Consider the following 25,221-nt stretch of genomic DNA (forward strand, 5'->3'; position numbering starts at 1 on the left):
TCCTCAAGTATCTCGAATTATCCGCTCGGATTGACCATCGGTTTGGGGGTGAAAGGCGGTCTTTGAAATGCAACTTGGTACCCAAAGCTTCTTGCAATTTCTTCCAAAATCGTGAGGTGAATCTCGGATCTTTATCTGACATGATAGAAATAGGTACCCCGTGTAATCTCACAATCTGAGAAACATACAATTTAGCTAGTTTATCCATTGAAAAATCTGTGCGTACGAGGATAAAGTGAGCTGACTTAGTCAATCTATCAACAACAACCCAAATCGCATCTTTCTTACTTGCCGACACTGGCAACCCAGATACAAAATCCATCGTTACTCGATCCCATTTCCATTCAGGTATCATGATCGGTTGGAGTAAACCCGTAGGCACTTGATGTTCCGCCTTCACTTGCTGACATATTAAACACTTCGAAACAAAATTGGAAATGTCTCGTTTCATACCATACCACCAAAACTGACATCTCAGATCGTTGTACATTTTCGTACTCCCCGGGTGAATTGACATTCGGCTACAATGAGCTTCGTTCAGAATCATCGAAATGAGTTCTGAATTTCTTGGAACACACAACCGACTTCTGAACCTCAAACAATTGTCATCATCAATTTGAAATTCGGATTCCATATTCGGAACACATTCAGCCCGTTTTGCAACCAATTCATCGTCGACTTTCTGAGCTTCACGAATTTGATGAATCAATAATGGTTTGGCTTTAATTCAGCTACTAACACATTGTCGGGTAGAACAGACAAGTGTACATTCATCGCTCGTAAAGCAAACAGTGATTTCCGGCTTAAGGCATCCGCAACCACATTAGCCTTTCCCGGGTGGTAATCAATGACAAGCTCATAATCTTTTAACAACTCGAGCCAACGTCTTTGTCGCAGATTTAAGTCTCTTTGAGTCATCAAATATTTGAGACTTTTGTGATCCGAAAATACATGGCACTTCTCACCAAATAAGTAGTGTCGCCATATTTTCAAAGCGAATACGATGGCAGCTAGTTCGAGATCATGGGTCGGATAATTTTTCTCATGTGACTTTAATTGTCTCGACGATAGGCCACAACTCGACCTTCTTGCATCAATCGCAACCTAACCCAAGTAGGGATGCATCACTATAAATGACAAACTCTTTGCCCGATTCGGCCGCACTAGAATCGAGCTTCGGTCAAATAAGTTTTCGTTGATCAAAACTTTTTGACATTTTTCCGTCCATTCGAACTTAACATCTTTGTGAAGTAGCCGTCATTGGTGTGGCTATCATCGAGAAACCTTTTACAAACCGTCGTAGTAAGTAAGCAAGTCCCAAAAAGCTCGAACCTCGTTAATATTTCTGAGGCTTCCAGTTAAGTATGGCTAAAATTTTGCTCGGGTCAACTCGAATACCCGGCGCGGATACCACATGACCCAAGAAGCTAACCTCTCTTAACCGTAACTCACAATTCTTGAACTTAGCATATAACCGCTTATCTCGTAAAATTTGCAACACTAATCTCGTGTGCTCAAAGATGTTCTGGTCTCATCTCTTGAATAGACCAAGATGTCATCAATGAACACAACTACTAACCGTCCAAATATCGTCTCAAGATCCGATTCATCAAATCCATAAATACCGCAGGGGCATTAGTAAGCCCAAACGGCATCACTAAGAACTCGTAGTGGCCGTATCTCGTTTTGAAAGCAGTTTTGGGTATATCCGAATCTTGAACTCGCAACTGGTAATAACCCAATCTCAAATCTATCTTTGAAAACACTGAAGTTCCCTTTAGTTGATCAAACAAATCATCAATACGTAGTAACGGATATTTATTCTTTATCGTCACTTTATTCAGCTGACGATAGTCAATGCATAACCTCATGGTTCCGTCCTTCTTTTTCACAAACAATACGGGTGCACCCCAAGGTGAGAAACTTGGTTGAGCGAAGTCTCTATCCGTCAACTCTTGCAACTGAGCTTTCAATTCTTTTAACTCGGTTAGTGCCATATGATACAGAGCTATCGAAATTGGCGTAGTCCTAGGTACAAGCTCAATACCAAACTCTACCTCCCGAACAGGTGGTAAACCCGGCAATTCTTTAGGAAAAACATCCGGGTATTCACAAACCACCGGCAGAGATTCGGGTTTCTTTTCTAATTCTTTATCATCAAGTACATACGCAAGGTATGCTTCGCACCCCTTTCTTACGTATTTCTGGGCCAACACTGCTGATATTACTGCTGGCAACCCCTTTGAGTCCGTAGACTCAACTCGGATTATCTCGTTATTTGCGCACTTCAAATCAATAGTCTTGCTTTTGCAATTCACAACCGCATCATGCACATCAACCAATCCAAACCAAGAATAACATCAAATTCATCAAACGGCAAAAGCATCAAGTCCGCCGAAAAGCAGAACCTCAATTACTAGGGACATTTCTTACACACTTTGTCGACAAGCGCGTAACGACCCAAGGATTTGACACCGAATTACGAACTTAGTAGACTCAATAGGTAAAGTCTTTTTGGATGCTAAGGTTTCGCATATATAAGAATGAGTAGAACCAAGGTCACCAAAGCAATCACATTAGTATGAAAGAGAGTAAAAGTACAGGTAATAACATCGGCGAGGAAGCATCCTCGCGTGCAGACATTGCATAAGCCCTAGCAGAGCACGAGCCTCGGATCTGGTCGCAGCATCACTAGATCCTCTCTGACCACCACTAGCATTGCCCGTATTTCTAGATAGTCTACCCCGAGCAGTGGTAGCACCCGGTTTCCCACACCGATTTGCATTCATTCGGACCACCTCGGGCAATCTTTGATAAAGTGGTGGTGACCCACACTTATAACGAGAGCGGTCATGGAATCTACAACTCCCGAAAGTGCCATTTACCACAATGCTGACACTCCGTTCTATCTCGACGGTCATTTCCAACACTAGCAACCGAAGTGACTCGTGCACTCACAGGAGGTCGATCACGATCTCGTCTAGAAAAACCCGAAGTGTCTCTAGACCGGCCCGAATCATCTCTAAACTTTTTCGATGATTGTTGAAAGGGCCTCCCCGAAGGCCTCTCACGAAACTCCTTTGCTCCCATATCAGCTTTTCTTTTCTCCATACTGAGCACCTCGGCTTTGCAAGCTCGCTCGACAAGTACCACAAATTCTCGGATTTCCAAGATGCCAACTGTGACAGCCCAAAATTGACCCTAGTCGGGATGTGGTTTCGGGACCACAAAACCAAGGCATAAAAATAATTTATAATTTATTTTGATGCCTATAATATGTGTTAATTCATGTGTGACATTTTTGATGTTTCGATTTAGAGTTATAAATGTGAATTTCACTAGAAAGGACCTAGTAGTAAACTTTGAAAGTATGATGGGGAAATGTGTGATGACTAGTTGATCATGCATGCAAAAATAAGGGATTTGCATGTCAAATTTCCCCAAAGATGGTATAGTGGCCGGCCATGACAAGGGAATATGGGCAAGGAAAAGATGTTATGACATGTTTTGTTAATGCATGAGGTAATAAATGATAAAAAAAAATTAAGCATGTAGGAAGAGAAACAAAAAAATCAAACATTTTCTCATCCTTTCCCCCCTTTTGCCGTGAGTGAAAGAAAAGCAAAGAAAAAAATTGTTCATCCTTGTTCTTTCCTTTTTGGCCGAAAATACTAAGGAAGAAGGTACGAGTTTTGCTTCATGCTTGATTTGGAAGAGAACTAGATGGAGGTTTGATCATACTTGTATCAAGATTAAGGTATGTTTGAGGTTGTGTCATGAGGTTCATGCATGTTTTAGTTGCTAACTTGATGTTCATGTTAGCCCATGGTTCAAATCCTTGTTATGCCATGGAAATGGTATTTGGCCAAGGTTGATATTGTGTTAAAGCCATTGCATGCTAAATATGAAGCTTGTTAATGATGCATGTAATGATAGGTTGACTACTCTTGAAATTTCTTTTTAGCATTCTTGAGTAAGACATTGAGTTCTTGTTTAACCATGACCGAAATTGAAAAAAAAGGGTATGGTTGTGATGTATTCGGCCATGATGCATTCATAAGCATGATTTATGCTTATTATGTGATAGGTAAAAATTTGTGTTTTGGATGGTTATGAACACCTTGAAATTCGACCTTGCACCTATATGTGTATATGTGTTTGCACATGATGTTTTGGTTATGAAGTAGATGATAGATGGGTATTGAGCTACAATATGTAATGCATTAGCTAGTAAAATGTGTACCGTTCATGTGTGGTATTGAACATGCAATTGGCCTCAACATCAACATGCAAAATCGGCCCATAAATGAGTACCTAAGAGGTAGTGTTGTTCGGCCATGAGTAAGCATGTTGAAGGCTTTGTGTGTTGAGTTGATTCAAGAATTCCGTACATATGTGACTTTAATGTCGAGTGAATATATGTGGGCTAAGTGCCTTGAGTTCCTCTTTTCAATACCCAAATGATTGAATCAATTTATTTGTTAAATTAAGCTCAAGAGCTCAAAGGATCAAGTTGGACAAGGGAAAAGAAAAGTAATTGAATAGCCGTTGAAGACGTGCGACAACATCCGAGGTAAGTCACTAAGCATGTATTTGGTATTGAATTAAATAAACATAATGTCTATGTAATTATGCCGAAAGGAATGATAAATTTATATACATGTATGTATGTGGTGATGAAAGTATTGAATGAAAAGAAAAGAGGTGTGATGTATTGAGTTGTTGATTTCGGCACTAAGTGTGCGAGTCTAAATGGGCACGGTGACAAGATTGGCACTAAGTGTGCGGGTCTAAATGGGCACGGTGACAAGATTGGCACTAAGTGTGCGGGTTTAAAATTTGTACAGCACTAAGTGTGCGAGTTTGATCATATAGCACTAAGTGTGCGAGCTGAATATATATATAGCACTAAGTGTGCGGACTCAATATATGCTTTTGCATCACATGGCACTAAGTGTGCGTGATCGAGTATTAAGCACTATGTGTGCGAACTCTATATATATATACTTCCGATTGAATATTTATATGGAAGGGTGACTTTATCGAGTTGAGTGCGGACAGCGGAAAAAGTAAGTACCTTGAGTTCATGGCTAATAGATGCTATGTTCATGCTCGGGGTTGAGTTGGTAAGTTTTAAATCTATGTGATGATTTCAATTGCATTCCCGTAAATAAAGTATCGTGGAATAAAAGAAAGTTCATTTGATTGCATGATTATTGCGGAAATGAGATGATGTATGGCAATGCCTCTATTATTCTATTGAACAGTATATAAAATGTCATTGGCTGAATTGGTATGAGAATGAACCGAAAGGTCCGAGGAACTATGGTATATTTTCGATATGGACGGAGTACCTAGCCTCGTACATTATTTCATGTTGTGATAATTTTATTGATGGATGATTGTCGAATGCTTAGGACTTACTGAGTTGTAAACTCACTCTGTGTTTTCTTGTCACCCATTTTAGGTCTCTTGGACTCGTCTATTTTGTGTGCTCGGAGCCGTCAACAAAGTCATCACACTGCCGTGAGCAATTTTGGTATTGTCTTCTTAGTCAACCTAGGAGAACATTTGGAATGTATGGGCTACTTTGTTTTGTTGAATTTTGGGTTGTAAACTTTAAGCCATGTGAAAATGGCCTATGTGGTCGTTTGAGTGGGATGCTAGAACCTATAGCCACGGGTCTTAGAAACCTTAATTTTGATAAGGTGGCCATAGTTGTGTCATGTATGATGAATGATTAGTAAGGCCAAGGAAAGATTCATGAAATTGGCATAGTCTACTGCAGTAACTGTTGCGGACAGCAGCAGTGATATGAGATCGAAAAATCACCAAAAATAGTGGAAGTGGAATTAATTGCAAAAAAAAATTACGTACTTGAAGCTTGATGGGTATATTTTCATATGGACGAAACGAAACAACCATATGAGCCGTATTTTAAGAGATATTCAAGATTTCGTGGGACAGGGCCAGAACGGTTTCTGGATCCTCTGTTTCGACTTTGAAAATTTACCATAAATTATCCAGAAACAATTAGGAGTCATGCCTTATATTCATAGATTCCCCTTTGAGTCTAGTTTCATTAGAAATAAACTACATGAGCATTAGAGCTCTGTACGAGATGATATCCAGGTCGTAATGCAGAAAGGTCAGTGTAGTCGAACCCTGAAACAGGGGTGACTTTAACTAATAAACTGTACGAATTGGCCTGACCAAAAATTCTAAAGATAAATCCATGGATAGATATATGAGTCTAAATTCGGGAAAAATTTACGGATTTGGTTTTCGGGTTCTGGAACTCGAGATATGATTTTTAAGGTGGCGTGATGCAGTTAACTAGCTTCGCTGGAGAATGAAAAAGGAAAACAAAAAAAATTTCCGAGAGAGGAATAAGTAAAGTAAGCCCGGTAACACCTCGTGGTCAAATCCGGTGACGGTCACGGGTTTGGGGTGTTACATTTAATTAGTATCAGAGCTATGGTTTAGTCGGTTCTAGGATTACCATAGCGCGTATGTATTTAGCTATACATGCCAAATTGTTAGTGCTTAATAATGTGATGACTTCTGACGGTTGAAATTTTTATTTTGATTAGCAATGGAACCCGGGGTAGAGAGACCCTTGGCGAATGATGTTGAAAGTGTAGCGGCTGCTCTCGCGCAAGGGACACCGCCTGTTGACCCTCAGTCATCCGCGAATAATCAAAATGAAGGGCGAAACAAGCCTTCTTCACCATGATGAATGAGTGGGTCGCATAATATGCCCGAACCAACCCTACTGTCCAACCATTCCGAATTTAAATACTCCACCCAAGAGCCCGCAATGCCTCCGATTCTTGATCTTGTGAGGCTGAGTAAACCACTGTGGACTTGATTAGGAAGCGTGGGGCGAGGAGTTTAAGGCCATAGTTCTTGATGATGCCGAAAGGGTAGAGTTTCGCTTGATAACACCATTAGAGTGTTTGATGAACTGTCATGCACACCGATGAATGTCTTAAGTGTGCTATATCCTTGTTAAGAGACTCGACCTACTATTGGGGAGGACCTTAATTTCCATAGTCCCAAAGGAACAAGTTACTTGGGATTTCTTCCAAACGAATTTGAAAGAAATACATTAGTCAACAGTTCATCGATCAAAAGCGCAAGGAATTCTTGGAGCTCAAGCAAGGCCGTATGACAGTATCTGAATACGAACATGAGTTCGTAAGACTTAGTCGGTATGCTCAGGAGTGTGTGGCTGATGAGGTTGCTATGTGCAAAAGATTTGAAGAAGGATTGGATGAAGAGTTAAAGCTACTAGTGGGTATTTTGGAGATAAAGAAGTTCGTAACACTAGTCGAATGAGCCTGCTAGGCGGAAGAACTGGGAAAGGAGAAGAAGAAGGCTGAATTTGAAGCAAGAGATTATCGTAAAAGATCGACGAGTAAAGCTCCGTTCTCGGCGGTAAAGAAGTTCAGGGAGGACACTAATAAGTCGAGGCGATCGGGAATTTCCATCGAGCCCGACCAAGGATCGGACTCGAGCTACTTGGTAGCTAGTGTGGGCAATAATCATCAAGAGAAACACGAATGCCCCCAATGTGGAAGACGACACCTAGGTGAATGTTGGGGTAAGTCATTAATAGGGCTCGTTATGGATGCGGTTCAAGGACCGCTTCATTAGAGATTGCATGGAGCTAGATGAGAAGAATAAGATGCAAGGTGCAAGACCTAGTGGAACGACGGCTAGAGGTAGGCCCCGAGAATTTCGGAGGTAGGGGTGGTAATCGAGAGGAGCCTCGATACATACTGCTCGATCCGAGACCCGTGCTCTGCTAGAGCATATGCCATCCGCGCACGAGAGGAGGCATCCTCCCTAACGTTATCCTTTGGTACTTTTACTCTCTTTGATACTAGTGTGATTGCATTGATTGACCCGGCTCTACTCATTCATATGTATGTGAAACCTTAGCATCCAAAGAAGACTCTACCGTTGAGTCTCATCGAGTTTGTAATTCAGTGTCGAACCCTTTGGGTCAATACGTATCGTTGATAAAGTGTGCAAGAGATGCCCCTAATAATTCGAGAATCTGTTTTCGGCGGATCCGATGCTTCTACCATTTGATGAATTTGATGTTATTCTTGGTATGGATTGGCTAACCGTACATGATCTTTGTGGTGGATCGCAAAGGAAAACCATTGATTTGAGAAGTGCAAATAATGAGGTAGTCCGAGTCGAGTCTCTTGATTTAAAAGGAGTGCCCGATAATATCTTCTATGACCGCCGAGGTATGTGAAAAGGGTGTGAAACATACCTTGCGTATGTGTTTGAAAGTAAAGAGACGAAAGGAAACTCGAATCGGTACCGAGTGGTTTGTGAGTATTCAGATGTTTTTCCGAGGAGTTACCGGATTGCCACCGGTTCGAGAAGTGGAATTCGCATCGAAGTTGTACGGGTACTACGCCGATCTCAATAGCCCCTATCGTATGGCATTAACGGAACTAAAGGAATTGAAGGTTCAATTGCAAGAATTGACGGATAGAGGTTTCGCTCGACCGAGTTTTTCTCCATGGGCGCACCAAGATTGTTTGTGAAGAAGAAGGATGGAACTATGAGATTGTGCATCGACTATCGTCGGTTGAATAAAGTGACGATAAAGAACAAATATCCGTTGCCACGAATTGACGATTTGTTTGATCAATTAAAGGGAGCCTCAGTGTTTTCAAAGATAGATTTGAGGTCGGGGTACTATCAGTTGAGGGTCCGAGAATCGGACATACCCAAAACTGCTTTTAGAATGAGGTACGGTCACTACGAATTCTTAGTGATGCCGTTTGGGCTCACTAATACCCCTGCGGTATTTATGGATTTAATGAATAGAATTTTCAGGCCGTACTTGGATTGGTTCGTAGTTGTATTTATCGATGACATTTAGGTCTATTCGAAAAATGAGACCGAACACGCTGAACACCTGAGGTTAGTGTTGCGAATTTTACGGGATAAGCAGTTATATGCTAAGTTCAACAAGTGTGAGTTTCGGTTGAGGAGGTTAGCTTCTTGGGTCATGTGGTATCTGCATCGGTATTCGAGTCTAATTCGAACAAAATTTCAGCCATACTTAATTGGAAGCCTCAGAAATATTACCGAGGTTCGGAGCTTTTGGGGCTTCTTAGGTTATTACCGACGATTTGTAAAGGTTTCTCAACGATAGCCACGCCAATGACGAAGCTACTCCAAAAGGATGTTAAGTTCGAATGGACGGAGAAATGTCAGAAAAGTTTTGATCAACTGAAAATTTATTTGATTGAAGCCCCAATTCTAGTGCAACCCGAATCTGGCAAAGAGTTTGTCATCTATAGTGACGCCTCCCTACTTGGGTTAGGTTGCGTATTGATGCAAGAAGGTCGAGTTGTGGCCTATGCGTCGAGACAATTAAAGCCACATGAGAAAAATTATCCGACCCATGATCTCGAATTGGCTGCCATCGTATTCGCCTTAAAGATATGGCGACATTACTTATTTGGTGAGAAGTGCCATGTGTATTCGGATCACAAAAGTCTCAAATATTTGATGACTCAAAGAGACTTAAATCTACGACAAAGACGTTGGCTCGAGTTGTTAAAGGATTATGAGCTGGTCATTGACTATCACCCGGAAAGGCTAATGTGGTTGCGGATGCCTTAAGTCGTAAATCACTATTTGCTTTCTGACGATGAATGTACACTTGTATGCATTCTACCCGACAATGTGTTAGTAGCTGAATTGAAAGCCAAACCATTATTGATACGTCAAATTCGTGAAGCTCAGAAAGTCGACGATGAGTTGGTTGCAAAATGGGTTGAGTGTGTTCCGAACAAGGAGTCGGAGTTTCAAATCGATGATGACGATTGTTTGAGGTTCAGAAGTCGTCTGTGTGTTCCAAAGAATTCGGAACTTATTTCGATAATTCTGAACGAAGCCCATAGTAGCCGAATGGCAATTCACCCGGGGAGTACGAAAATGTACAACGATTTGAAACATCGATTTTGGTGGCATGGTATGAAACGAGACATCTCCGACTTTGTTTTGAGATGTTTAATATGTCAACAAGTGAAAGCGGAACATCAAGTGCCTTCAGGATTACTTCAGCCGATCACGATACCCGAGTGGAAATGGGATCGAGTCACAATGGACTTTGTATCCAGACTGCCATTGTTAGTGAGTAAGAAGGATGCGATTTGGGTCGTTGTAGATAGATTGACTAAGTCGGCTCACTTTATCCCCGTACGTACAGATTTTTCAATGGACAAACTAGTCGAATTGTACGTTTCTCAGATTGTGAGATTACACGGCGTGCCTATTTCCATCGTGTCGGATAGAGATCCGAGATTTACCTCGCGATTTTGGAAGAAGTTGCAAGAAGCTTTGGGTACCAAGTTGCATTTCAGCACTGCCTTTCACCCCAAAACCAATGGTCAATCCGAGCGGATAATTCAGATACTTGAGGATATGATGAGATGTTGCATCCTCGAGTTCAGTGGTTCATGGGAACGGTATTCGCCTTTGATTGAATTCGCTTACAACAATAGTTTTCAATCAAGTATTAAGATGGCACCTTACGAGGCCTTGTACGGGCGTAAATGCCGTACACCATTGTGTTGGACGGAGCTCGGTGAAAGCAAAATTTTTGGGGTGGACTTGATTAAAGATGCTGAACAGAAAGTGAAAGTAATCCGTGAAAGTCTGAAGATAGCCTCCGATCGTCAGAAGTCGTACGCGGATCTGAAACGTAAAGACATCGAGTATCAGGTGGGAGATAAAGTGTTTCTTAAGGTTTCGCCTTGGAAAAAGATACTCAGATTCGGCCGTAAGGGCAAGTTGAGCCCGAGGTTCATTGGGCCATATGAGATATCCGAGCGAGTCGGTCCAGTTGCATATCGTTGATTTTGCCCCCTGAACTCGAAAAGATTCATGACATCTTTCATGTTTCGATGCTTCGACGCTATAGATCTAATCATCGCACGTGATTAGTCCATCAGAGGTTGAAATTCAAGCCAATATGAGTTATGAGGAAGAACCGATTCGTATGCTAGCACGTGAAGTGAAAGAGTTGCGAAATAAGCGGGTTCCGCTAGTGAAAGTGTTATGGCTCAAACACAGGATAGAAGAAGCTACTTGCGAACCCAAGAGCAATACCCAAACCTATTTACCGGTAAGATTTTCGGGGACGAAAATTTCTTAAGTGGGGGAGAGTTGTGACAGCCCAAAATTGACCCTAGTCGGGATGTGGTTTCGGGACCACAAATCCGAGGCATAAAAATAATTTATAATTTATTTTGATGCCTATAATATGTGTTAATTCATGTGTGACATTTTTGATGTTTCGATTTAGAGTTATAAATGTGAATTTCACTAGAAAGGACCTAGTAGTAAACTTTGAAAGTATGATGGGGAAATGTGTGATGACTAGTTGATCATGCATGCAAAAATAAGGATTTGCATGTCAAATTTCCCCAAAGATGGTATAGTGGCCGGCCATGACAAGGAATATGGGCAAGGAAAACATGTTATGACATGTTTTGTTAATGCATGATGTAATAAATGATAAAAAAATTAAGCATGTAGGAAGAGAAACAAAAAATCAAAATTTTCTCATCCTTTCCCCCTTTTGCCGTGAGTGAAAGAAAAGCAAAGAAAAAATTGTTCATCCTTGTTCTTTCCTTTTGGCGAAAATACTAAGGAAGAAGGTAGGAGTTTTGCTTCATGCTTGATTTGGAAGAGAACTAGATGGAGGTTTGATCATACTTGTATCAAGATTAAGGTATGTTTGAGGTTGTGTCATGAGGTTCATGCATGTTTTAGTTGCTAACTTGATGTTCATGTTAGCCCATGGTTCAAATCCTTGTTATGCCATGGAAATGGTATTTGGCCAAGGTTGATATTGTGTTAAAGCCATTGCATGCTAAATGTGAAGCTTGTTAATGATGCATGTAATGATGGGTTGACTACTCTTGAAATTTCTTTTAGCATTCTTGAGTAAGACATTGAGTTCTTGTTTAACCATGACCGAAATTGAAAAAAAGGGTATGATTGTGATGTATTCGGCCATGATGCATTCATAAGCATGATTTATGCTTATTACGTGATAGGTAAAAATTTGTGTTTTGGATGGTTATGAACACCTTGAAATTCGGCCTTGCACCTATATGTGTATATGTGTTTGCACATGATGTTTTGGTTATGAAGTAGATGATAGATGGGTATTGAGCTACAATATGTAATGCATTAGCTAGTAAAATGTGTACTGTTCATGTGTGGTATTGAACATGTAATTGGCCTCAACATCAACATGCAAAATCGCCCATAAATGAGTACCTAAGAGGTAGTGTTGTTCGCCATGAGTAAGCATGTTGAAGGCTTTGTGTGTTGAGTTGATTCATGAATTCGTACATATGTGACTTTAATGTCGAGTGAATATATGTGGGCTAAGTTCCTTGAGTTCCTCTTTTCAGTACCCAAATGATTGAATCAATTTATTTGTTAAATTAAGCTCAAGAGCTCAAAGGATCGAAGTTGGATAAGGGAAAAGAAAAAGTAATTGAATAGCCGTTGAAGACGATGCGACAACATCCGAGGTAAGTCACTAAGCATGTATTTGGTATTGAATTAAATAGACATAATGTCTATGTAATTATGCGAAAGGAATGATAAATTTATATACATGTATGTATGTGGTGATGAAAGTATTGAATGAAAAGAAAAGAGGTGTGATGTATTGAGTTGTTGATTTCGCACTAAGTGTGCGGGTCTAAATGGGCACGGTGACAAGATTGGCACTAAGTGTGCGGGTTTAAAATTTGTATAGCACTAAGTGTGCGAGTTTGATCATATAGCACTAAGTGTGCGAGCTGAATATATATATAGCACTAAGTGTGCAGACTCAATATATGCTTTTGCATCACATGGCACTAAGTGTGCGTGATCGAGTATTAAGCACTATTTGTGCGAACTCTATATATATATACTTCAGATTGAATATTTATATGGAAGGGTGACTTTATCGAGTTGAGTGCGGACAGCGGAAAAAGTAAGTACCTTGAGTTCATGGCTAATAGATGCTATGTTCATGCTCGGGGTTGAGTTGGTAAGTTTTAAATCTATGTGATGATTTCAATTGCATTCCCGTAAATAAAGTATCGTGGAATAGATGAAAGTTCATTTGATTGCATGATTATTGCGGAAATGAGATGATGTATGGCAATGCCTCTATTATTCTATTGAACAGTATATAAAATGTCATTGGTTGAATTGGTATGAGAATGAACCGAAAGGTCCGAGGAACTATGGTATATTTTCGATATGGACGGAGTACCTAGCCTCGTACATTATTTCATGTTGTGATAATTTTATTGATGGATGATTGTCGAATGCTTAGGACTTACTGAGTTGTAAACTCACTCTGTGTTTTCTTGTCACCCATTTTAGGTCTCTTGGACTCGTCTATTTTGTGTGCTCGGAGCTGTCAACGAAGTCATCACACCGGCGAGCAATTTTGGTATTGTCTTCTTAGTCAACCTAGGAGAGAACATTTGGCATGTATGGGCTACTTTGTTTTGTTGAATTTTGGGTTGTAAACTTTAAGCCATGTGAAAATGGCCTATGTGGTCGTTTGAGTGGGATGCTAGAACCTATAGCCACGGGTCTTAGAAACCTTAATTTTGATAAGGTGGCCATAGTTGTGTCATGTATGATGAATGATTAGTAAGGCCAAGGAAAGATTCATGAAATTGGCATAGTCTACTGCAGTAACTGTTGCGGACAGCAGCAGTGATATGAGATCGAAAAATCACCAAAAATAGTGGAAGTGGAATTAATTGCTAAAAAAATTATGTACTCGAATCTTGATGGGTCTATTTACATATGGACGAAATGAAACGACCATATGAGCCTTATTTTAAGAGATATTCAAGATTTCGTGGGACAGGGCCAGAACGGTTTCAGGATCCTCTGTTTCGACTTTGAAAATTTACCATAAATTATCCAGAAACAATTAGGAGTCATGCCTTATATGCATAGATTCCCCTTTGAGTCTAGCTTCATTAGAGACAAACGACATGAGCATTAGAGCTCTGTACGAGATGATATCCAGGTCGTAATGCGCAAAGGTCAGTGTAGTCGAACCCTGAAACAGGGATGACTTTAACTAATAAACTGTACCAATTGGCCCGACCAAAAATTCTAGAAATAAATACATGGATAGATATATGAGTCTAAATTTGGTAAAAATTTACGGATTTGGTTTTCGAGTTCTGGAACTCGAGATATGATTTTTAAGGTGGCAGTGATGCAGTTAACTAGCCTGCCTGGAACAGAAAAAGGAAAACAAAAAAAAAATTTCCAAGAGAGGAATAAGTAAAGTAAGCCCGGTAACACCTCGTGGTCAAATCCGGTGACGGTCATGGGTTTGGGGTGTTACACCAACATACAGCTTTATATCATCATTCAGTCCATCCTCGAAACATTTACACATCACGGCTTCTGAGGAAATGCATTCTCGTGCGTATCGGCTAAGCCTCACAAATTTTCGTTCATAGTCGGTAACCGACATGGAACCTTGTTTAAGTTCAAGAAATTCCTTTCGTTTTTGATCCATAAATCTCGGTGATATACTTTTTCCAAACTCGGTTTGGAAAAACTCCCAAGTTACTTGCTCTCTAGGCACTGTGAAGTCAACGTGTTCCACCAATAGTAGGCGTAATCACGTAGCAAGGAGATAGTACACTTTAGGCACTCATCGGTGTGCAAGATAGCTCATCGAGTACCGGATAGTGTTGTCCAACCAAAATTCAGCTTGCTCGGCATCATCGCTATCCGTAGCCTTAAATTCAGTAGCCCGTGTTTCGGATTCATCAGCTGGGGCTTATTTGACCTATGTGGTCGATTCTTGGGAGGTATTGTAGGTCTTGGGGTGGCATTAGTCGGGAATGGAGGTTGTGGAACAACAGATTAGTTCGAATGTATTGGTTGAACCAATCATTCATCACGCTATAGAAAGCTTGTCTAGCTTCATCATTCGGATTACTAGCATTAGGTTGAGAGTCCGCCGGAGCTGTCCCTTGTGCGGGAGCAGGCGCTACACTCTCAAGATCATCAGCTACCGCTCGGTCGGGATCGGGATCCATAGCTATAAATAAACACATTTTCAATTGTCAGAAATCACCACACTATCAAATAATCACAAAATGGAATGTATAGCTAGACCCAAACGTATTACGGTAGTCCTAGAATTGACTAAACCGTAGCTCTGATACCAATAAAACTGTAACCCCCGTACCCGAGACCGTCGCCGGAGTCGGACACGAGGGGTTAACGGGCTTAATCCACTTACTTGCACAGTTCATTTTAAAAATTTCCAGACAGCTGGCTAACTGAGTCACTGTCACCTTAAAAATCATATCTTGAGTTCCACAACTCGAAAATCAGTTTCGTGATTTTTCCATGAAACTAGACTCATATATGCATCTAAAAATTTTTTTTCTAGAATTTTTGGTGGGGCCAATTAGTACAGTTTATTAGTTAAAGTCTCCCATGTTACAGGGATCGGCTACACTGACCTTTGTGCATTACGACTTGGATATTTCCCTGTACCGGGCTTCAATACTGATGCTGTTTGTTTCTACAGAAACTAGGCTCGAAAAGAAATCTGTACATATATGGGATGACTTATAATTATCTCTAGTCAATTTATAATGAATTTCCAAAGTCGGAACAGGGACTCCGGAAACCATTCTGGCCCTGTCTCACGAAAACTTAAATATCTCTTAACATACTGTTCATAAGATCGTTTCGTTACTTTACTATGAAAATAGACTCGTCAAGGTTCTTTTACATAATTTATTCACTATTTAATTCCATTCCTACTATTTTTAGTGATTTTTCACATCTACGTCACTGCAGCTGTCAGCATCTGTCTTTAAGGTAGGCTTTACCTATTGCATAGTTCCCATGATTCAACTAGCCCTTTAACATATATAGCACAAAATATGATCATGATTAACCATCCCAATGGCTAATCATTTCCAAACATTTCCATACCTCTTAATGAACAACATACAAATGATTATAATACCATGCCCAAAGTGTATATAAGCCATTTTCGCATGGCTATCCAAATTTATACAAAACCAAAGGGGTATGTGACCAATAACAAGAAGGGTAGTCCTATACATGCCATTTCAAAGTTCAACCAAAAGTATACCAAAAAGGAGCTTTGATAGTGTGGGCGACTTAGACTTCAAAATCCCGAGTCCGATAGCTGAAGAACCAAAATCTATAAAATAGAGAATCAAAGAAACGGAGTAAGCATTAAATGCTTAGTAAGTTTTGACCAAGGAATTTAGACACAACCAAAGTATAGCATTCATGTAGCTAAACAGGTAATTTCATATGCACAAATTCTCAATATAATACTTACTTCACATTACCAACCCTTATATTCATACACAAAGATCAACTTAGCTAAAGGCGGTAGCTCATTTATCAACTGAGCGAATACTTATTTGTAAGGGCTCAACTAATTCAAAGCACATACTGAAACATACCTCAAAGTTGGGATGTTACAAGCGTATTAACTGAAATTTTACAGCAAGATCATTCATTCCCGAATCACGTACCTTCGAATTTAACCGGATATAGCTACTCGTTCAAATGCCTTCGGGACATAGCCCGCTTATAGTAACTCGCACAAATGCCTTGGGACTTAACCGGATTTAGTAACTCGCACTAATACCTTTGGGCTTAGCCCGAATTAGTAACTTCGCACAAATGCCTTGGATCTTAGTCCGGATATAGTCACTTAGCACAAAGCCTTGGGACTTAGCCGGACATCATTCAATAACCATGCACATTTATCAACAAATCATGACACATTCAGTATTTCATTTTCATTAGCCAAACTCAAACACAAGACACTTATCACACTTGCAATTTCGGCTCAATAGCCACACACAAAGAGCATGATTTTGATTTCCTTAAAACATGATCTAACCAAATCATAATCTAAGTTCTATTACTCAAAAACTTACCTCGGATGTTGTCGAACGATTTCGATGGCTATTCGACCACTTTTTCCTTCCCTTTATTGGATTTAGATCCCCTTTGCTCTTGAGCTTAATTAAACAAATAAATTGATTTAATCATTTGAGCATCGAAAAGAGGAACACAAGGCACTTAGCCCATAATTATACATAAGACATTAAAGTCACATACATGTGAAATCATGCATCAACTCAACCTATTAACCCACACTCCCTTTTAGCCGATTGTCCTAACCAAGATAAAGGCATCAATATGCTTGCCTCTAACCGAATGCATGCAACACTAATCTTCTCATGTAGCCGAGTATGCGTGTATATGTATAGGCCAATTATATGCTTAATACTTCCTACAAGTATGGTTACTTGTATTGATTATATATCGTTTTGTTTCAAATTCAAAACTCGGCTAATACGCATTTATACACTAGTAATCAAATACTAACATTTTGCATTTCATCTTACTACCTTTTCACATCTACTTTCTACCATGGCCGAATGCATCAAAACACCATCTACCCTTACAAGGCATAAATTTCACCATCAAAACTAACAAGCTTATAATCCCATGACTGAAACCTCTAACAACACCAATTAAAATACTTCATGGGTTTGAGGTAAAACCAAGAAAGAAACTCATGAATATCGAGATATAAGCACTAACATTGTTCATCTAGATTTAGCATGACACAACATCCATCACCCCTATTTTTACCATAGCCGAAAACCTTACTCATTCCAAAATTCAAATCTCATCTTGGTCAAAAAAATAACTTGATATCTCACCAACACAACATCAACACCAAGCAAGAATGATGCATCCATGGCCAAGTGTCATTTCCATCACATAGCAAGATTTAGACCAAGGGCTAGGTAGAACTCAAGCTAACAACTAAAACATGCATGCATCTCATGGAACATCATCAAACATACCTTAGCCTAGTTACATGCATGATCGGACCTCTTCAACCTTTCTTCTTCCTTCCTCCTTAAAATTTTCAGCCAAGGATGAACCAAAGGATGAACAAATTTTTTTTTTTTTGTTTTCTTTCCTTCAACTCACGGCAATGGTGGGGGCATGGATGAGACCATTTTTTTTTCATCACTCCTCCCTTTCATTATTTAATTACCATGCTCATTATTTTATTTTTTTCTTACATAATGCATTAAGCCAACATGTCTATGACATGTTTTTTTTAGCCATAACACTTTGTCCACCCATGCTCATGGCCGGCCACTACATATTACGGGGGAAATTTGACATGCAAGTCCTCCCTTTTGATTACATGCACTATTAGAGAGCCTATCACATTTCAAAAGTGTCACACAAGTCCTATGTACTCCATTCACATGCAATTAACTAAATCGAAGCTTAAAAATTTTCGCACATTCATATTCGCATATTTTAGACAATAAATATCACATTCAAATAATTTGGTGACTCGGTTTAGCGGTCCCGAAACCGCTTTCCGACTAGGGTCACTTTAGGGCTGTCACAATCGCTCAGCTAATTTAGGTGCATTTCAATCACGTATAAATGAAATACAGACTTGATTTTTATTGAAAACATGATCGATTGACTCACAAACATTATAAGCATGAATCAAATAAATATTATTTAATCAAAGCAATCATCCTAGATTAAATAAAATTAAGCTAACATTGTTGTAAACATTTTTAGATTAAATTAAAGAAAAGAAAGATTAAACCCAAATCAAAGTGGCTGTCACCCAAGACTCTAATTGACAAGCCTCATTCGCTTCTTCACTTTGAACCTTTGTTGATGGCTATCCAAGGTAGCTGACCAAGGGCTCTTGTAACACCCCAAACCCGTGACCGTCACCGGATTCGACCACGAGGTGTTACCGGGCTTACTTCCCTTATTTCCCTCTTGGAAATTATGAAATTTTTGTTTTAGGCAGGCTAGCTAACTGCGTCACTGTTACCTTAAAAATCATATCTCGAGTTTCAGAACTCGAAAACCAATTCCGTAAATTTTCCCTGAAACTATACTCATATATCCATCCATGGATTTATTTCTAGAATTTTTGGTCCGGCCAATTGGTACAGTTTATTAGTTAAAGTCGCCCATGCTACAGGGGTCGACTACACTGACCTTCGCGCGTTACAACTTAAATATTTCTCTGTACAGGGCTTTAATACTGGTACCGTTTCTTTCTAATGAAACTAGACTCAAAATGGAATCTGTACATATAAGGTATGACTTCTAATTCTTTCTGGATAATTTATAGTAAATTTTCAAAGTCGAGACAGGGGATCCAGAAACCGTTCTGGCCCTGTCTCACGAGAACTTTAATATCTCTCAGTATACTCCTCATATGGTCGTTTCGTTTCGTCCATATGAAAATAGATTTCTCAGGGTTCAATTTCATAATTTATTCACTATTTAATTCTACTTATACTATTTTTAGTGATTTTTCAATCTCATATCACTGCTGCTGTCCGCAACAGTTACTGCAGTAGACTATGCAAATTTCATGAATCTTTCCTTGACCTTACTAATCATCCATCATACATGACACAAATTATAGCCACCTTATCAAAATTAAAGTTTCTAAGACTCGTGGTTATAGGTTCTAGCATCCCACTCAACGACCACATAGGCCATTTTCACATGGCTTAAAGTTTACAACCCATAATTCAACAAAACATAATAGCCTATACATGCCAAATGTTCTCCTAGTTCAACTACGAAGACAATACCAAAAGATTTCCAGCCGGTGTGATGACTTCAACGACGGTTCCGAGCACGCAAACAATACGAGTCCAAGAGACCTAAAAGGGGTGACAAGAAAACACCGAGTGAGTTTATAACTCAGTAAGTCATAAGCATTCAACCACCATCCATTAATAAGGTTATCACAACATGAAACAATAAACGAGGCTAGGTACTCATCCATACCGAAACTATACCATAATTCCTCGGACCTTTCAGTTCAATCTCATACCAAGTCATACATCCACATTTCATATTCTACACAATAAGATATTTGAGGCATTTTCACACACTAACTCATTTTCACCACAATCACACAATTGCAATCATCACATAGATTTAAAGCTTACCAAGCTCAACCCCGAGCATGAACGTATTTCCTATTCGTCATGAGCTCAAGGTACTTACCCGATCCGCTGTCCATACTCAACTCGATGGAGACACACCCTCCATATAATTGTTCGATCGGAGATATATATATATATATATATATATATATATATATATATAGTACGCACACACAGTGCTTAATACTCGATTTCGCACACTTAGTGCCATGCGATTTAAGCCCACACACATAGTGCCATACCCTTGAGCTCGCACACCCAAAGGTCAGTATATTTCCAGCATGCACACTTAGTGCCATATATTTCCAGCATGCACACTTAGTGCCATATATTTCCAGCACGCACACTTAGTGCCAATCTAATCACCGTACACACATATTGCCCAAGACACTTAGTGCCGAAAGCAAACTTTCTACACATTTCACTATTTCTTTTACATTCAGCAAATGTCATCACTCCATACACATACATTTTCATTTATATATATATATCATCCCATTAAACACAATTGCATAGATTTTACAATCATTTAAGCAATATCAAACATATGTGCTTAATGACTTACCTCGGATGTTGTCGAATGTCTTCAACGGCTATTCAATTACTTTTTCTTTCCCCTTGTCCAACTTCGATCCTCTAAGCTCTTGGGCTAATTCAAACAAATTTATCTTATTAAAGTCCCATCATGCTAGCTTATGGCGAATACCCATATCAAATAAGCAATTTACCTTAACTCAGTAACCCACATAGCCAAGTTACACATATAACCCTTATGACCGAATATGAATATCACCAAAATCTCTATGACTTAACCTTCAGCCTTCATAGCGAATATATATATAGCTTATCAAATAGACATTTATTCACCTTCCCTTAACACATATTAATCAATTAATCCATGCATTATCCCTTGACACACCCGGTCATTAAAGCAATAACCTATTAACATCCAAGCATATTATACTAAAATTTCTTCTAAGGCCAATTCATGTACCATCCTTAATACTCATACAATTATTTTATTTTAAATAATTTACACACACCATTTACCTAACATCAATTAACTAGACACTTTAAGGATTTCTTCTTTGACTATACACACATTCGGCAACTATCCATACACACACAAGCCGATTTTTTCCTATCACCCAAACCATCTACATGAACACTTAACTAACTCAAACTTCACCCATCCACAAATACTCATTACAACACAAAGACAACAATCCTTTTCCTCAATTTCTTCCATGGCCGATTACCCAATATTACCACACAATCAAGATTTTGACATGGCTAAGTAGGAAATTTTAGTAGCTAGCTTAAAGTATGCTAACCTTTCAAGAACCAACATGAACTCACTTACCTTAATTCAAGCTCAAGGGTGACCAAACCTTCTCTTGCTTTCTTCTTCAATTCGCCAAGCATGTTCAAAGATGAACACTTTTTTTCTTTTCTTTGTTCACTTCACGGCAAATGGGGGAGGCATCCACACACTTTTTTTGCTATCATCATTTTCCTTTTTTTCCCTTTCTTTATTACTAGCTTTTATTCTATTGTTTTCTACATACCCCACTAACATAACATGTTGGAAACATGTTTCCTTGCCCATAATTTTGTCATGGCCGGCCACTATCCTTGTCAAATGGATTATTTGACATGCAACTCCATTTATTTTACTTCATTCCTTTATTAACCTCTTAAAATTAGCCACATATAATTGAATCCTTTCACATGAGTCCCTTTTCTTTCAATTCACATTCAAATTAACTAAATCAAAGAATTAAAAATTCACACATGCATTTTCACATATTTAGGCAGTAACTATCATACTCAAATGATTTAGTGACTCGGTTTAGCGGTCCCAAAACCGCTTTCCGACCAGGGTCACTTTAGGGATGTCACAGCTCTTTAAGAGGATTTAATTGCTAAAATCTCTATGAAGAGATGATGCTAGGTGTGGGAAATGGAAAATGCTAAGAGAATTGAGAGAGAAGAGAGAATGATGATGGATGAGGGATGATGAATGAGGGAATGAATGGGTCTTATTTATAGGTGAAGAGAGGTGGGTAGTTTGCTAAAAATAGCTAGGTTTAGTCTCTTCCAACTTCTTCCATGAGTGATCAGCCACAATTAGTGGAGTTTGAGTTGATTTTTGCTTGATTTTTAAGCAATTTAAATTCCATAATAACTCAGGAATGAGACTCGGTTAAATGTAAATTTTTGGGTAAATCTCTAATTTCTTCAACAATGCATGAACCTTGTGTAACTAAACTAAAAAGTGGTCTTAAGTAGATAGACATGTGTAGCCAAATTTGGGTTGACTTGATCTTCAATTTGGACGGTTTTTGTAATCCAACAAAGCTATCAGATCTCTCTAAAATAAATCAATAAGTTAAAGGACCAAAGAATAAAATTTATCCAATTAAATAATTAATTACAACCCAAATTATTAATGAAATAGTTAAAATGATTTATTAAATATAATTTTATATTTTATTATTGAATTTAATCATGCATGACTCATTTTATGTCTTGAAAATATAATATGTTCAAATAAATATAAAATAAGCCATTTTATGCATAAAAACTATATAATAAAGCATAAAATCACATTTTAATAATTTCTATGTCCTAATTTCATATTTTCACATATTTCATTAATTTAAAACAATTACTTAATTTTAACAACGAATTTAAGTAAAAAGGTGATAAATTACATAGGAAAATTCCTATATATTTTTCAGTTTACACACCCCCCAACTTAAATCCTTACTCGTCCCGAGTAATGTTTATGCATAGCAAAAAGGTCTTGCTAAGGCAAAATTGCTAACTATGTAAGCAGCATCAATCTTTGCCCCATAATCATGCATTAACAACTTCATGTTCATAGATCTTCTTTATTAACAAGTAATTCATATGCAAACATTTATAGAATTTTATACTAAGTTCAAAATTATTCCAACATGAGTCATAGTTTGTATGTATGTCATAGCCATATATAACTTTCTTCAGTCAACATAATTTCTTATCAATTAAGCAAACAATCACAAGGCTTATTTATGATCTTCATATGTTGAACTTAGTACTTCCTCTCTAGTAATGTAGGTGACAAAATCATCAAATCAATAGGTCTTTTATAAGGTTGTAATGGGGCTTGGTTAAAGATAGGGATTTTAAGAGATGAGACATTTCGATTTCAAAATCTTGACCTTTAACTTTGTCTTGGATTTCTTGAAATACAACCTTTTTTCTTTAAGTGAACCATTGGAACACCCTCAAACTTATTTTGAACTCAAGCTCATACATTTTTCCTTTTTGGAGATTGAACACCCTCAGGCGTTACGGCTGAATTCGGCGTGTCACATCGAAGTGTTTTTCGAAAACCATGTTTTCATTGAAAACCCTTCTTAGTGTAAAACTCATTGGAGCGTTATTGTAAAACTCATGTTTTAATTAAAAATCTTTGAGAAGAATATTTTCGTTATAGATTAAAGTGAATGGAAGTTGTGCACCAGGTAGGAAGCCAGAAAAGAGGAGGTGAGTCTATTGGACTGCTTAAGTACCAAGCTCTTCATGGATCCAATCCTAGACATGCACACATCCATTGCCACACTTAAAGCGTATTACTTGTCCACGAACAACAAATTAAGTTTAAGTCCATTTAAAATATTTATTTCTTTTGAAAACATTTACGTTGCGGAAGCTTTGCTTGGTAATCGTGATATTTTGAAAATAAGTAACTTTTATAGACCGAGCCCTAGAGCTAACTAATTTAATAACCCAAAATATTAAAAATAATAAAAAGACCGGCCTTATTACAACTTATTTTAAAGAAAACAGAAACTTAATCTTCGTGGCCACTCTGAATCCCGCCCAGCTCCAAGTCCACCAACTAGGCCTCACCTGCAAGGATGGAATAGAAAGGGGGTGAGTTTGGAAAACTCAGTGTGTAACATAACCCAACCATAGTCCAAACTAGATCAAACCTCAGCGTCAGACTTATCTGGGCCTTGGCCCATTACAGATATCAGAATAAAACCCATAGGCCCATGGCAGATACAGAACAAATATATCATGAATGAAGAAATCCCAACCCAAATCCATCCATAACACCCCCGTACCAGCCTTACACCATGTGGGGCGACTACTCGACCCACCCAACCGCTACACACCACAGAAATTGCAGCGAGGCTGCCAGCTATTATGACGAAGTCGCCAGATACAGATATTGTGGCTAGGCCACCAGAACAGATATATATATATATATATATATATGTGGTGAAGCCACCAGATCGCAGCGAGGCTGGCAGATATTGTGACGAAGTCACCAAAACAGATATATGTGGCGAGGCCACCAGATTGCAGCGAGGCTGCCAGAACGCTTCCTCCATCAATATAAACCCATGTCCTACGCAACAGAAATAATGTGACAGCCCAAAATTGACCCTAGACGGGATGTGGTTTCGGGACCACAAAACCGAGGCATAAAAATAATTTAAAATTTATTTTGATGCCTATGATATGTGTTAATTCATGTGTGACATTTTTGATGTTTCGATTTAGAGTTATAAATGTGAATTTCACTAGAAGGGACCTAGTAGTAAACTTTGAAAGTATGATGGGGAAATGTGTGATGACTAGTTGATAATGCATGCAAAAATAAAGGATTTGCATGTCAAATTTCCCCAAAGGAAGCTTAGTGGCTGGCCCTGACATGGTTTATGGGCAAAGAAAACATGTTGAAACATGTTTTGTTAATGGATGATGAGGGAAATGATAAAAAAATTAAGCATGTAGGAAGAGAAACAAAAAAATCAAAAATTTGCTCATCCTTTCCCCCCCTTGTTGCCGTGAGTGAAAGAAAAGCAAAGAAAAAAATTTGTTCATCCTTGTTCTTTCCTTTTTGGCCGAAAATACTAAGGAAGAAGATAGGATTTTTGCTCCATTTTTGGTTTAGAAGAGATCTAGAAGGAGATTTGGCTATACATGCATCAAGATTAAGGTATGTATGAGGTTGTGTCATGAGATTCATGTATGTTATAGTTGCTAACTTGATGTTCATGATTAGCCATGGTTCAAATCCTTGTTA

Source organism: Gossypium arboreum, chromosome 7, assembly GCF_025698485.1.
Source record: "Gossypium arboreum isolate Shixiya-1 chromosome 7, ASM2569848v2, whole genome shotgun sequence".
Lineage (NCBI taxonomy): Eukaryota > Viridiplantae > Streptophyta > Magnoliopsida > Malvales > Malvaceae > Gossypium > Gossypium arboreum.